The 15,576-nt window shown below is 46.1% G+C and overlaps 1 protein-coding gene across 7 annotated transcripts in view; it reads right to left on the bottom strand.

Annotated features, from left to right (window-relative positions):
- Positions 1–15,576, bottom strand: part of HS3ST5 (heparan sulfate-glucosamine 3-sulfotransferase 5) — a 255,230-nt gene that overhangs the window by 122,974 nt on the left and 116,680 nt on the right. The window lies entirely within an intron of this gene.

The following is a 15,576-nucleotide window of genomic DNA, read 5'->3' as shown; positions in this document are numbered from 1 at the left end:
TCAGAGATGACGTGAGATCTAAATCATATCTTAAAGGTGAAATAGCAAGTCACGAGATGGTCCTGGTGAGCAAGGGTGCCATCGATAAAGGAAAAACTTGGAACCCACAGAGCTTGGTGTGTTGGGGGCCTGCAGTGGCCGGGGAATAACACTACAAGGTGGTGTCACATGGAGCTAAGAAGCAAACTCTGGCATCATTCCGCTGGCCATGAACCGTGGAGCTGACCTTGGGCAAGTTTCTTAGTAACTTCTCTGCCCTCACTTCCTTACCTAGATAACAGGGAAAGTAATAATACCTAAACTGTAGGGTTTGGGAGGGTCAAACGGGCTGGTGCTACAAAGCCCTTCATACAGTGTCTGGCACACAATAAACAATAAGTGTTAGCTATTATTATTATGACCCCAAAGAGACAACTAATCGCCTATTAAGGTGAAATCTCCTCCATATACGTCTTCACGTAAACAATAAGCAATATTAGATTATGGTTATCGGTTCCCTCGGACAGGTCCTCTCTTCTACAAATTAGAAAGCTACTCCTGGGAGGCAGCTTCCGACCTCAGGAATTCTGGATGATGCCTGAACGGCTAGGTCACAGCTCACCCAGGCATTCAGATCTCCTAAATTCTGAAGTCAGATGATTGAATGGGCACAAAAAAATAAGTGCAAGAGACTCATACTGTCCCTAGATACCTTATGTATACACTTTAGAAAGAGAAATGGATTAGTTGAGACATAGAAGGCTTGCCTTCTTTGAGGAGATGGAGCATATTGGGAAGAACAAGTTCTCGTCTGAGGCCCGTAACTCAGACTAACCCTGTAAATTTTAATTGGATTTGACTTCGACATCTTACCCTCCTATTGACTAAATCTGGGCATTGGAATGGGAGAAAGACCTGACAAAATTCATTTTCTAAAAGCTGGCTCCAAAAAAAATAAATAAATAAAAAAAAATAAAAGCTGGCTCCTTCTACCCGAATAATATTAAATGATCACGATCACTTCAGTAGACCTCAACTCTCACTTCCACAGGCATCACTGGGAGACACAAGAGAAGTTAGGACACACAACACTTACGTTTAGATTCCGTATTTCATTGCTTTCCATGTGAAAGTTTTAAATCATTTTAAATTTAGAGACCTGCTAAGGAACGGCTGCGTGGATGACATTAACGGGCTCAAACGGACGCGCTCCCCAAGAGCCCAAACCTAGCAGAACAAAGTGCCATATTAGGAGAACTCCTCTAGTTTTCCTAGATCAGGCCAATTTGTCCTCAGGATCTCTTAGGTTTAGCTTGTGAGGTGGGGTGAAGGCAGAGTGAACAAAAGAGTATAAATACCTTCCCCTCAATCTGTCCTTCTCCCGAGGGGGGTTTTGTGAGCAAATAAACCTTTATTGCATCCTTTAAGCAGCTTCTTTTAGCATATTCTTTTTTTGATTTACTTTTTATTCTAAAATGGTAAATAGAAAATGAACTGCTGCATCGCAGTGACAAGGCCGAAAAATCAGGGAGTGGCCTTTCGAATACTACATCTGGCCTACATCTCCAATACTAGCATCTTTCCTAGCACGTTTAGCCAGGGGGAGACACCACAAAACGACCCCAAGACCCGTGGAACTGAGGATCAGTCCATAAGGTGGCAGTCACTAGGTACAGATTTTAGTATGGGCGGTGACAATACACTACTATGTGATTTTTTTTTTTTTTTTGAGGTTTCCTATTTGTTTAATGGTGTTTTGAAAGATTTTTATTTGTTGTTGTTAAAGGAGATTTGGTATCAATAGAAAGGAGAGAGTAAAGTCCTGGCAAATTTGCAAATGAAAAAGAAGCATTTAGCAAGAGGTAAGAGAGGACTACCTGAGGAACAGGCTTTTTTGAAGGGCAAAGACATGAAGGTGTAGGATTCTTTTTTTTTTGGTGGTTGTGTGCCTTGAAAAGACAAGATAATTTTAGCTACAGGAAACAGCAGGGAAGCCCCAGGGCTCCAACCTGCTGGCCAAGAACCAGCCATTTTTGGATGAAATCAGTTGGGACTTCTCTATTCTACGGAACAATCAGAATTAATGGAGAAAGGTAGGAGGTAAGTTTAAGGGGGCAATTAGCACCTCCTCCCTCCACACACACACACACACACACACACACACAAACACACACACACACCAGCAGGGCTAATATGCCAAGTGATCCGTCAGGTTGTATGAGGAAAGCCATCCAGGACAGCTCTGAAAGTGCACAAAATTCAATGCACAATTAAATAAATTAAAGAAATGACTGAATTTACTTGGAAGCATTCTGTATTTATTGTGGACTTTACTCTGCTTTTCAAGTCATGTGGATTTAGAAAGTAATTTAGTAGAAATTAGAGATTAATGAAAAGAGCTACTCCTTAGTACAAGTTCTCATTTTAAAGAAAATAAATGCATTAATGAGGTAATTATGGGTTGTATGCCTAATTCTCAAGGTGCTCTATGCTGAGGACACCCAAACCCCTATCTCTGACAAATACACCTACGCCTCCTGTCTCTGCAAGAGTTACCCAGAGGCTTAGTGCCCTTAAGCACTGAATTGGCCAATAAAGGGTTGCTTTTAGAATATCAAATATCTCAGGGACTTAAAACATCACATGTGATTTCAAATAGATGCTTAAGTGCTTCCAAGATAGAAAGCAACTGTCCAGAAGTAGAATTGAGGGAATAGTGGTGGGGTAAAAAACAGTAAAATAATAAAATATTAATGCCATTATTACCAGAGTGATAAAATAAGAATCCAGAATATTTATAGTTTAGCCAAACACATAAATAGGAACATAAAAATAGCACAGCCTGAACCAAAATAGGGGAAACGAGTAACATAACACATGTCAAACTAAACACAGAAAAAAGCAATAAATTAAAAATTCACGTGAAAAATGGCTTAAGTTTGGCAACTATAGCCCTGAAGGATGGGATAAGGTATCAGGACAAAATTAATGCACCCACTCTTTCTGGAATTGGTCAGGTTTGTATTAAGTCAGCATGGCATTTTCCAGCATGTTAATTTGAGGAATATTGGTCATATGAGACACTCTATTAAGGAAAAAAGTTCTGGGAGCACTTGGGTGGCTCAGTAAGTTAAGCATCTGCATTGGCCTCAGGTCATGACCTTAGGGTCCTGGGATGGAGCCCCACATCGGGCTCCCCGCTCAGCAAGGAGTCTGCTTCTCCCTCTGCCTCTGTCCTCCCCCTACTCGTGCTCTCTCTCTTTCTCAAATACATAAATGAATGAATGAATGAATGAATGAATACATAAATAAATAAAATATTTAAAAATGCATAAATAAATAAAACCAACATATCGTTAAAAAAAAAGTTCTAAGGTCAAATAGATTTCATCATAGAGAAACTGACATTGTGAAATCTTGCAAAACACAAATCTTGTGTTTCTCCCTTGGAATTTCATAATGCACACAAGCAAACTGAAAGCCCTGAGAAGTCCTACAGTAAAGAACTGTTTATTTTCATTTTATACCCTACAGCTCACCTTTATAAGGACCAATAAAAATAAAAACCAGGAGGTTTCATTCTCTTTGCTGACAATTAGCAGACAGACTTTGCTCCCATCCTTTGTTTTTAAAGAGTATTTACTTTAGAAAACTTATAATTGTACTTTCTTCTTATTTTATTTTTTAAAAGATGTATTTATTTGAGAGAGAGAGAGAGAGAGAGAACAAGCACAGGGGAGGGCCAGAGGGTGAAGGAGGGAGAGAATCTCAAGCAGACTCCTCACTGAGTGTGGGGCCTGACGTGGGGCTCGACCTCACAGCCCTGAGATGATGACCTGAGCTGAAATCACGAGTCAGACATTGAACTGACTCAGCCACCCAGGGGCCCCACTTCCTTCTGTCTTTAAAACGTACAAATCGTCTTGAAAATTAGATGGGCCTTTTATCAGCATTACGACCCAGGAAGATGGAAGCCACCTTTTTGAAAAGCAAATCTGAAAAACAAAAACAAAAACAAAAACCCAGCACTCCACCCTCCAGTTTCTGTGGGAGGATAGAACCTAATTTCAGTGGGCGACTTGCCCCAGTTTTGCAAATTTGCAAAGCTACCTGCTGTCATAAGATGTGAGGTGTATTTTTCCCATGGATAAAGCCAGTAAGCTAACACGGATGCTAAAGTTAGGGGGAACTATGTGTGAAACACAGTGCTGTTAAGTCCTCTGACTTGAGGACTAGTTATCATTTATCTTGAAAACATGTATTTAATGGGTTGCATCTGCTCTCCTACAAAGGGGGTACGATCCTCTCTGTCCTTACAATCTCTCAGTGGATCGCCCAGATGCACGTCACATTTTGGTTCAATGCTTAGTTAGTAACAAACGTGTTTTCCTTTTCTACTACATCTGCCGACAGGATTTCGGGGTTGATAGATTTTGTTTTAATTAATTTTCCTCAACATCATACATATCTGAGCTATCATCCCCGACTCCCATCCCATGCTCCCCCTCGACACACCCCGCAACACACACACTTTATATAAACACCAGTTGAAACTGGACACATTTTGGGAAACATCGGTTGATAATATTCCATTTATGGTTTTCTCAAATGACTCAAAATATCTCAAGATCTCAATCACTTTGAGGATGAGGATTAAGAAGGGCGCCTGGGCGGCTCAGTTGGTTGAGCATCTGGTACTTGGTTTTGGCTCAGGTGGTGATCTTGGGGGCTGTGAGACTGAGCCCCACTCGGGCTCTGTGCTCAGTGGGGAGTCTGTGTCTCTCCCTCTGCCCCTCCCCCAGCTCATGAGTTTGAGCATGCTCTCTCTCTCTCTCACATAAATAAACACATCTTTTACAAAAATAATAAGAATTAAGAAAATTTGTCTGAAAAAGTGACAAAGAACTTAAGTTTGTTCAGGTATCTATCCCAAGCAGCCTTTCTCAACTGGGCTTCCTCATCTGAACGACAAATACAAAACAAAGATTTCTCAGTTCTTTCGAGGATACCACATAGCTAGTACTTTTCTAAATACACAGGACAGAATTTAATTTATTTACATACGAGTGATCTTTAAGGCAAAAAGGCTTACTTCTCTTATGAAACTCTAGTTGACAAAGGCTGGCTCATCTCCACCTCCTCTAAGAGCAGAGCAATTTATTTATTTATTTATTTGATTTTTAAAAGATTTTATTTATTTATTCATGAGAGGCACACAGAGAGAGGCAGAGACACAAGCAGAGGGAGAAGCAGGCTCCATGTAGAGAGCCTAATGGGGGACTCGATCCCAGGACCCCAGGGTCACGCCCTGGGCCAAAGGCAGATGCTCAACCACTGAGCCATGCAGGTGCCCCCAGGGCAGAGCAATTTATACGCTGATGACTCTTCTTCCAAACTTTAGGTCCATCAAAGCAATTCCTGATTTGACATTTCTACTTAGATGTCTAAGAAACCTCTCAACTCATAGGTCTAGTGTGGAACTTTAGTTTTCATCCTAATCCTGTTCCTCAAAATAGCTGCTCTGTCTCAGTCGAGGGTAATATCATTCTTCTAGTTGTCAGGTCAAAAAAAACCTTGGAGTCTTCCTCGGTTCTTCTCGTCCACTTATGCTAAGGGAATCTTCTAAATATGTCTAGAGCCGGCCGCTCCTACTGTCTGTAGTGCAACTCTTAGGAGTGAGAAACAACCATCTCATGTCTGGTTATTCCAATAGCCTCTTACTGGTCTGTTTGCACCACTGGCCTCCCTGCCCTCCAGTTATTCTCAGCATGGCAGCCAGACGGGTCCTTTTAACATGCTCTCTCTCTGAACTCATCCAGGCACTGTGCTCCTTACTATTCAGACATGCTAAGTACGTCCCACCTGAAAGTCTCTGCAACGACTTCTCCCTCTGCTTGGGAGAGGCATATTCTCTGGCATGGCCACATTCCTCACCTTCAAGTCTTTACCCAAAAGTCACCTTCTCAATGAGTCTGCCTTGGCCACGTTACTTGCAACCCACTCCCCGACTCATGGAGCTCCTCATCCCTGGTATCCTGCTGTTTCTCACCCCATCCTCCATCACCATCGTACTTATTTCGTTCTAATATACTCGGCAATTTACTTAACCCTTTATGTTTATTGATGTTTTCTGACTCTCCTCTCCTAGTTCTAATATTTAAGTACCACGAAGGTGGGGATCTTTGCATCCCAAGTGCCTGCAGAGTTCCTGGCACATAGGAGGCAGTCAGTGAATATTTGAACAAATTAAAAAATTAGAGTCTGAAGCCAGGAGTAGGTGAGATTAAGATTGGATGCACAGGAAAAAAGAAATCTCAATAGGCTGGTCGTCAGGTTCAATTATAGGTTAATGAGCAAAATCACAGAATCATCTCCAAGGAAATCGTACGTCCACAGTACATTTCTAAACAGTCTAGCGCAATGAGGAGAAGCTGGCCTGGAGGCAGGGTAACGAGGTGGACTTGGGTGGATTCAGACAGCTTTAGTATTTTATAAATCATTCTAGGTGGGGGGGGGGAGAGAAGGAAGAAACTTGAGGGTTACGCTTTTCTTTCAAAATCAATCTGAGAGTAATCTACTGACTAGGAGCTTATTAACTCTTCTTAAATGAAAACTGGGGTCATAAATCCCTACTGACAAAGTGGCGTTGCAAATAATTTAAATTTGACATTACCTTCTAGGCTCACGGGTGATAACTTCAATTTCTTAACCAAAAACTGAAGGAAGATTTGAGTTATGAAGTTGATGTATACTCCATCCTCACATTTTACAATCAAAACCGATGGCTGGTTGATTAGTTGGAAAAAAATGGCTAAGGTGGGAATATGACAACACTTTATACATTTCACTTTAACTTAAAATATATAAATCATCTTTTGAAGGAGAATGAAGGCTTTTGAATGTGGGTCTCGTGACTCATGTTCCTTATTTTCCTCCTTGCAGATTTCATCTACAAATTCATTTCGTTTCTTTAAAGTAAAACCTTAAAGACACTTGTTAGTAATTTTGAGTGGAGACGTCTTCTGATTAATCTTTTAAATTTAGTTCTTCTACCGTATCTCATAGTTACACAATCAACTTTCTAAAAGTATATTCTGTAAGTATATTCTGGAGTGATTTCTTGGGTAATGCTATACTCTCGGAATTGTTACACGTTACTTTTAATTTCTTTTAGATTTTAATTTTTTCTTCATTCTTTTAGAGTTGTCTTATTCTTGTTCACTTCGACAGAATTTTCTGCAACTTAACTTTAGAGAGTCTTTCCAAAGAGGTCAGCTTAGTATTCATAGAAATGACTTTTTATTCCAGGATCGATTTATTTATTTATTTATTTATTTATTTATTTATTTATTTACTTCTTTACTTATTTATTTATTTGAGACAGAGGGAGTGTGCGCAAGTGGGGGAAGGAGCAGAGGGAGAGGGACGAGCAGACTCCGCACTGAGTGTGGAGCCCGCAAAGGGGGTCCATCTCATGACCCTGGCATCATGACGTGAGCAGAAATAAAGAGTCAGACGCTGAACTGACTGAGCCACCCAGGCGCCCCGCACGTTTGAGTTTCACATTTAGATTACTCAACACTGAATTAAAATACATAACTACGCAGAATGCTATTAGCACAAAAAGTTTGGGTGCAAACACGACCAGTTATTGGTATGTGCTTGGCACAAGTGGCAGAAACAAAAATGCAGAGTGGTCTAGAGACTACTACACTGGCCGCAGGCCGCTCATGCCCGAGCCACACTGGGCATTTCGTCGAGGACACGGTGAGCGCTGGTGTTTGGTTTTTGCAAACATTAATCAGTTCTCCAATTGTCTGACATCAACCAGGTGCTCTACGATTCAATTCCATTTTGGCATTAAGTACCCAGAGGTAGCACAGACCTCCCCAAGCTCAGGGCTCAGTCCCACAGGACTGCCCTCACCTCAGATGCTAGCCTCTAGTCCTGGGTCCCCCGGCTGCCCACATTTCTGCCTGACTTGGTTTCACACTCAAGGGTTCCCCCCATCCCAGGTTCAATATTCACTACAATGACTCACAGAGCTCAGGAAGACTTTTGATTACGGATTTCTTATACAAAGCACACGACTTAGGAAGAGCCAGATGGAAGACGTGCACATGGCAAGATAAGGGAGGGTGACGAGGGGCTGCAGATCTTCCATGCCCTCTCCAGCTGTGCTGCCCTCCAGCTCCATCGCTGTGTTCACCAACCCAGAAGCTCCCTTAGCGTTATTGTTTCAGTTTTTAATTGAGATTTCATACCCGGGGATCACTAATGAAATCACTGGTTACCAACTCAGCCTCCAACCCCTCTCCCTGCCTCTTCCCTTGGGGGGCGTGGGGCTGAAAATTCTAGCTACTGAATCACGTGGTTGGTTCTTCGAGTCCCCTGTTCCCCCATGAGTCATTATTAGCAGACCATGACATACTCTTTCACCCAGAAAACTCCCAACAGTTTTAAGAGCTTTGCTCCAGAATGGTGGGGAGGAGGAACAAAGACTAAATATATTTTTTAGTGTATTACAAATGGTTTCGGTACTGCAGCGAGCATATGCATTTATCTGCTTTCCCTTTGGACTGTGCATTCTTTGAGGGCAATTGTTTCTGTTTTCCCCACCCCCCATCCACTACACAAAGTGGATACTGAAAAATTTTTAATAAAGGAGCAACTGTTTGAAGCAAGCGAACTGCACTTCAGTAGTCTACAATACGGCTCAGTAATACTCACAGGACAGAACTAGACATTTCAATAGAAATGAAACCATCATATGAATTATAATATTTCATATAACGAAATTCTTACTAATGAGATATCGGGATGCAGAGACCCCGATACTGAGCCCCAAATCGGCCACCTACTCACTACCTATGATTGGGCAAGCCGTATAATCACGCTAAGTCTGAATGTTCTCAACTCTGCCACACAGGAAAAACAAAACCCTCTCTAAAAACACGGCAATATTTTAAGGGTTAAATAAGAGAATGTGCCAAAGCGCTTGTAACTTTAAGACACTGGCCAAATAAAAGCAATTAAGGTGTTATTAAACATACAACATTAATAAACATGTAAGACTGACTTCTGAACGGCACGAGAATATTAATGAAAAGGTACAGAATAAAACATTAGCTATAAAATTTATGTAATCCCGAAAGAGGCTGAAAATTTTGGAGTTGCATACATGGTTCCATCTGACCTCCCAACTCATAAAGTTTGAGGAGGCTGCGGCGTCGGAGCAGAAGGGACATCGTGAAGCGTATTAAAAATGATCTCGTCTTCAGTGCACTTTGGGCCTGATGCTCTAATCAATGGGAAATTTTCTCGCATAAAGGCTGGAGGATACAGTATATCACATTCAACTCTTTCCAATAAGGTTATTTATTGCTATTCAATTCACATTTCCCTCAGGTTTTGGCAAGATTATAGAATTTATCCTCCTACAGAGTAGCCAACCAAGTAAATCACATTGCATACTTCCGTCCTCGCACATTTTTCTTACCCAGCATTGGCGGCTTATTTTGTGTGTGTGTGTGTGTGTGTGTCCCTCAGAGGATCTTAAAATTCAGCTGTACAAGCTTCCCTTTTATAATTCTGCAATTTAGTATTATGGCTTCTTTCCTAATATTTTCTTAATAAAAAGCGTCGGGGGGGGGAAAAAGAAACCCACTCGGGTAGTTTTCAACAAAACGAGAGACAGGTGATAAATATTATGGATGAAACACTTTCCCCTTGTAGACAAAAGGTACCAGTTGATATTAAAACAAGAATAATATTATCTCTGCTACAGGGTCTCAAAACACTTCATTAGAAAGACACCACACAAAGGGCGGCACTGGAGCGGCCTCGCGGGAGTCCTCAAGGGCGGCGGTGGGGAGGGAACCCACTCCCCCTGCTTCGTGCCAACCATTCGGAGTAGGAAGTCCAGGCCCGAGGTCCGCCCAGGTCAGGCAGTACTTGAACCCAGTGGCTCCTTTGTTTTCTTTTTTTTTTTTTAAATATTTTTTTAAATTTTTATTTATCTATGATAGTCACAGAGAGAGAGAGAGGCAGAGACACAGGCAGAGGGAGAAGCAGGCTCCATGCACCGGGAGCCTGATGTGGGATTCGATCCCGAGTCTTCAGGATCGCGCCCTGGGCCAAAGGCAGGCTCCAAACCGCTGCGCCACCCAGGGATCCCTGTTTTCTTTTTTTAAACCAGCTTTGGTAGGCAGCCCCTGCGGTAGGGAAAGTAGACCCCATCATTCACCCAAGTCACCTGTTCCCACTTCCCAGTGGGCGGAAAGGAAACCTCTTGGTGGTAACACCCTGGACCACCCACGCCGCGCTGCACGGTAGTCGCTACCCCCGCTGTGCTGTTCTCTGTCGAGTACCCGAGTTCCACCAGCGATGGCACAGGACTGCGCTGCGGCTTCCCGGTCCACTCCGCGGAGCCCCGCTGTGCTAGACGGTACCACGAAACTCCCGAGGGGAGCCGGGGCAGATACCTACGTTCCCGACAGGCCGCAGGAATGACCCGTCTTTGTACCACAACGTACGGATGGTCCCTGAAGTCAGGGGCCAAACATACCATCCGTAAGGAGGGGTCGGTCGCTCAACACCTCAGAGTTAGCCAAACAGCTCATGACGGACAGAAGAGGGAATGGTTGACTCTGCGCAGCAAGGAGTCGCAGCACCTGAAAACCCGACCAACTCGAGCCTACGTTGTCGAGGCCGTGATGAGAACACGTTCTTTCCGGAGACTGGGGCAACCTCAGTGCTGTAGATGCATTTGCAGGAAGCTTCTGAGTGCTGCCCACGGGTCAGGCTCTTGGTCAATTGATAAATTCTGATAATCACCAACTTTAGGTTAGTATTGCCAAGTTGTTGTTTTTTTTTTTTTCTCTAAAATATTTTTATTTATTTATTTATTTGGCAGAGAGAGAGAGTGCACAGACAGAGGGAGCGGCAGGGAGAGGGAGAAGCAGGTTCCTCACTGAGCAAGGAGCCCAACGTGGGGTTTCGGTCCCAGGCCCCCGGGATCATGACCTGAGCCAAAGGCAGATGCCAAGTTTTAAAAAATATTAATAGCTATTAGTCATTAACCCTAAACGTGCTTTTCGACAGGGGCATTGCTCACATTTAGGGCTGAAGATCTCCTCATTGCGGGTGCCGGTTACTTTCCCAGCGATTATTACCTCTCGCTCCTCAAGGCTAACTGCCAATGGCATCGTTCAATCTCTGCGACGGTGGAGAAGGCCCAGGCCAGATGCTTCTGGGTGGGGGGGGGGGATGGCAGTGAGAATCCTACTGCTGTTGGAACCGGAGCGAGTGTCAGTACAGGGGCTGGCCCGCGACCCCCCGAGAGCCCATCCCCGTTCCCCGGTGACGTGGATCTGATCAGTCCACACTCCCACACAAGCCATAGAGACGCTTCTTAGCTTTGCTTTGGAGGAAATAACCAGTTGGGCGTCCTTGATTTCTTCAGTGGCCCCGGGTTAAGTTTCTTTTTTTTTTTTTTTTAATTCTCCCCACTTCTCCACTCTTTAGCTTTTTTAATTTTGAGGAGGGGACAGTAATGCCTGTTTTCACTACTTCATAAGGGTTTACGCAAAGTGCTCGTGAACTGTAACTCATGATGGGAAAAGACACCACTCACTTCATCAGTATTTAAGGATCAGAGGTGGACTTGGGTTGTAGGTTCGATTCTCATACACGGGGGTTATAGACCTATCCTACGCTCAATAAATCTTCCTGGGCAATGAATACAATGGGTCCAGCTAAGGGCAAACGGGGAGGAAAGGGCCGACCCCACACGAGGGCCAGCAATTAGCCCAGTTGCAGTACCGTGGAATTGTGGGCAGGGGGTCACGCGGGCCGTACAGACTTTCAGAGTCACTTCCTTAGTGCCAAATGGAAATATGAACAATATCCTTTCCTTCATCCTGCGCTTTCCGTGAAGCCATACATTCTCCGCAGTCGATTCAATTCAATTAAGCCAGGTTTGTTTTTATTTTTTTAAATATATGCTAAATTTGGGCACTGTTTTGCTTCGAGAATTATTAATTACGTATTTTAAATCTTTACCAAATATGCATTCCTAGTTCCCTTTTAAATTACGGAGAAAAAAAACAAAACAAAACCCTGTCTATCTTCTGTTTCACAACTTTCTTTTTAAAAACATGTTCCCGGTATACGATTCTCGAGCATTTTTCTCTTCTGACCCAAATTTTCTCCTCTTTTGTTTCGTCTTCCCACATTTCCTCCCCCTGTACATCCCAGCTTTTCTACTGAGTATTGTCTTTCTTTTCACCAACTCACTAAGTGGTCCTAGAATAAACAATTTTGGGATTCAAATTCTGAGTACTTCATTGTAATAAAAAAGAAAGCTGCTTAAGCTGAAGAGGGAAAGTACTTGTCCCTGTTCCAATTTTTATTTTGAAATCCTTTATGCTAGGAACTGGCGTGCAAGTTTGCATTAAAGTTGGTTAGAAATACCCACTGAAGAACGTGGGTAACTGCCTGGGCATCGGGAGGGGAAAAGGGAAAGAAAGGGAGGAAGGCGGAGAAGGAAGGGGTGAAGAGCAAGTGGGGACGGGGTGAGTGACTGTGTTGGGGAGCAGGGGCAGGAGGCTCAAGGGTTTCCTCCTGGCCAGGTAATTCTCAAGGAATAGCATAAAGAGAATTTTTGGCTTTTCTTTAAAGTCCACGGGACCCGTCATTCTCATGGAGTTTTGACATCGTGCCCAGGTCGTTTGTGGTCCCTAATTTTTCCGTCAAAGACCTTGGGGGTCAAATCGATGCATCATCGGTGGCAAGATGGCAAGACGGTATTGTGTAAAGACCCGATGGACTAGAATGGAAAGGTTGTAAGCCGCTGAGATAAAATATCCACTGCGGGTAGTGACCGCAGACTCAAATGGGCGACGCTGGTCCCGCGTGGCGGGAGCGATTCCGTGGCTCCGCTCCCGTGCGCCCCCCTAGGCAGGCCCCACATCTCACGGCAGCGCCTGAAGGCCAAGGCCTGGTGTGGTCTTGGACCTTCCGTTAAATGAACCGCCACAAAATGCATAAAAAAAAAGAATCTGTGATACTTCGGCTTATGTTAGCCGCCGCCGCAGCTGCTGAGAACCCGACGGCCGATGTCCCCGCGCCCGGGCCCGAGCGGCGACACCAACGGGGGGACGGCACGCGCGCCCATCACACCCACGTGTGGCGCGGCTCCAGGAGGCCGGGGGACCCCCGCCGTGCTCCCAAGACGGCCCCTACCCCGCGAGGCCCGGGCCCCCCCGACGTCACTCAGGTCGTGGGCCGGGGTAGAGGAGTCGTGGCCCAGGCCCAGGCCGCTGGCGTGGCGGGGAGCCAGCTCGGGCGTCTGCAAGGCCGCGCCTCTTGGCTGCCACCGTTGCACACCTGGCACTTGAATCGGGGCCAGATCTACCGCCGCGTCTCCCGCCCTCCTCTCCCCTTCTGTCCTTGCCTCTAGCCCGCGGTCCCGGGTGGCTGCAGCCTTCAGGACCCCCTCCCCGCCCCCGTCTCCCTCCCTCCCACCTGAACGTCCCCAGCGCCTCCGGGGTGCTCCTCGGCCTCCCACGGCGCCCACCACACACGCCCCTGTCCGGCTAGAGGTCACCGTGCAGAGCCCTGTGCTCCCTCGGCCACGGCTGCGGGTGAGCGCGACCTACGGTGGGGGCGGCTGCCATCCTCTTTGCTCCGGGAATATTCTTATCATAAACGGGATCTAAGGTCATATGAGTTTTGGGGGCAATGACATCATCTCTCAAAGTCATACTGTTAACGATGAAACGGACGCTACAAAAGAAACGTGTGTTTCTTCCAAGTTCCTCCCAACGCACGTCTGTCTGTCTTTTGCCTGGAAGATGGGACGTTGCATTTATTCCCATTTCATTTCATTTCCCCAGATTTGGCCCAGCGTCGTAGCCGATACCGACCTTTCTGAGCCCTGATTCTAGCTCCCACCGTGTGAGTTACTCCTCAGTTTCTCACGTCCTCTGCGAATTTGCTTTCCCGGATGCCACGGGTCCCGAAGGCCCATTCCAGAAGTGCTTTCACCGGAGTAGAATTAAAGATAAATCTTACAGACATTTCATGTGGTCCCTAAGTAAGTTTCCTCTCTGTTAACTTCAGAAAGTTTTTTTACGAGTCTTATGAATATATTTATTTCTTTTTTTTAAAGATTTAATTTATTTATTCATGAGAGAGAGAGAAAGGCAGAGACACAGGCAGGGGGAGAAGCAGGCTCCATGCAGGGAGCCCGATGGGGTCGATCCCGGGACCCCAGCATCACACCCCAGGGCCAAAGGCGGCGCAACAGCTGAGCCCCCGGGGCTGCCTCTATTTCTTAATATCATGTCACATTCCATGAAGATGAAGATTTCACTCACCAGAACGAGTGGTTAACTTTTTGTATGTCGGGGAGGAAATCCAGCTTTCATTTCTGGATCGCACAGAAGGGCCAAGAAGTCATTTCCATTTAGGAGTCTGCGGTGCTACAGGAAATACTCGGGGCAACGGACGAAGCTCGGAGAATCAGATAGGATCCCAAACAGGCCCGGAGTGCTCGGAGGCCTTGGAATTGTTGCCAGATCAGGGGATTGCTAAGGTCTAAAACATAACGAGGGGCAGCCCGGGTGGCTCAGCAGTTTAGTGCTGCGTGACCCCAGGGTCCTGGGATCGAGTCCCGCGTCAGGCTTCCTGCAGGGAGCCTGCTTCTCCCTCTGCCTGTGTCTCTGCCTCTCTCTCCGTGTCTCTATGAATAAATAAAATCTTAAAAAAAAAAAAAAAACATAATGAAGGGGAGAAAAAAATTCCTTCCCATGACCCATGCACCCCGGGCTCTGTCCCCGGCATCGCTGCGCCGCCTTAAGGGGGGATGTTAGGAAGACCCGAGGCCACAGCGGGGCGATGTGACGTGGGAACGGGCAGCCAGACTCCGGCCTCCCGCGGATCCCAGCTCACACTGGTCGGGAGGCCCGGGTTGCAAACGGGTACGCGGTTGGCTTGCCTGGGGCTCGGCACGAGTTAGCTGCACCCCCGGCTGGTGGGAGGTGCCCCTCCGGGAGCCACAGAGCTGCTTCCACCGAGACCAGGACCGGCCTGCGGCCAGGCCGTCGTCACGGGCCAAACTGCAGCTGGGTCTTCCCTGGGGGGAGCCGCCGGCACTGGGTTAGGACACGCGGGGCCGGGGGGGCGGGTACGCGGGCAGGTTGCCGTCCTGGTGCCCTTTCCCCACTGACCGACCAGAGCAGCAAGCTCCCCGCTGACCTGTCCCCACCTCGCGCGCAGGAGGTCCCGGTGGGAAAACCAAAAGCGGCAGCGGCGGTTTAGGAGTTCCTATCGACAGGCCCCTAAAATGCGTTCACACCTAATTCCGAGAAGTATTCAACATTTCGGTGGGTGACTGGTTGGCTTCGACGCGTTTACGCTCGCAATTCCATCGGAGACCTCTCACCCGGCTTTATTGCCTGAACGTTCAGGCCGCGGCGCTCACTCCTAGTCTGTGGCCTCGCGTCTCTAACTCCGGCCGCCTGCAGGCTCAGGCCTCCCCGGGAGCTCCTCCCCCGCCCGTGACACCCCCACTGGGATACGCCTCTGTGTGCC

This window comes from Canis lupus, chromosome 7, assembly GCF_048164855.1.
Source record: "Canis lupus baileyi chromosome 7, mCanLup2.hap1, whole genome shotgun sequence".
In the NCBI taxonomy this organism is placed as follows: Eukaryota; Metazoa; Chordata; class Mammalia; order Carnivora; family Canidae; genus Canis; species Canis lupus.
The sequence above is the reverse complement of the archived record's forward strand: the minus strand, read 5'-3'. Positions and strand labels throughout refer to the sequence as shown.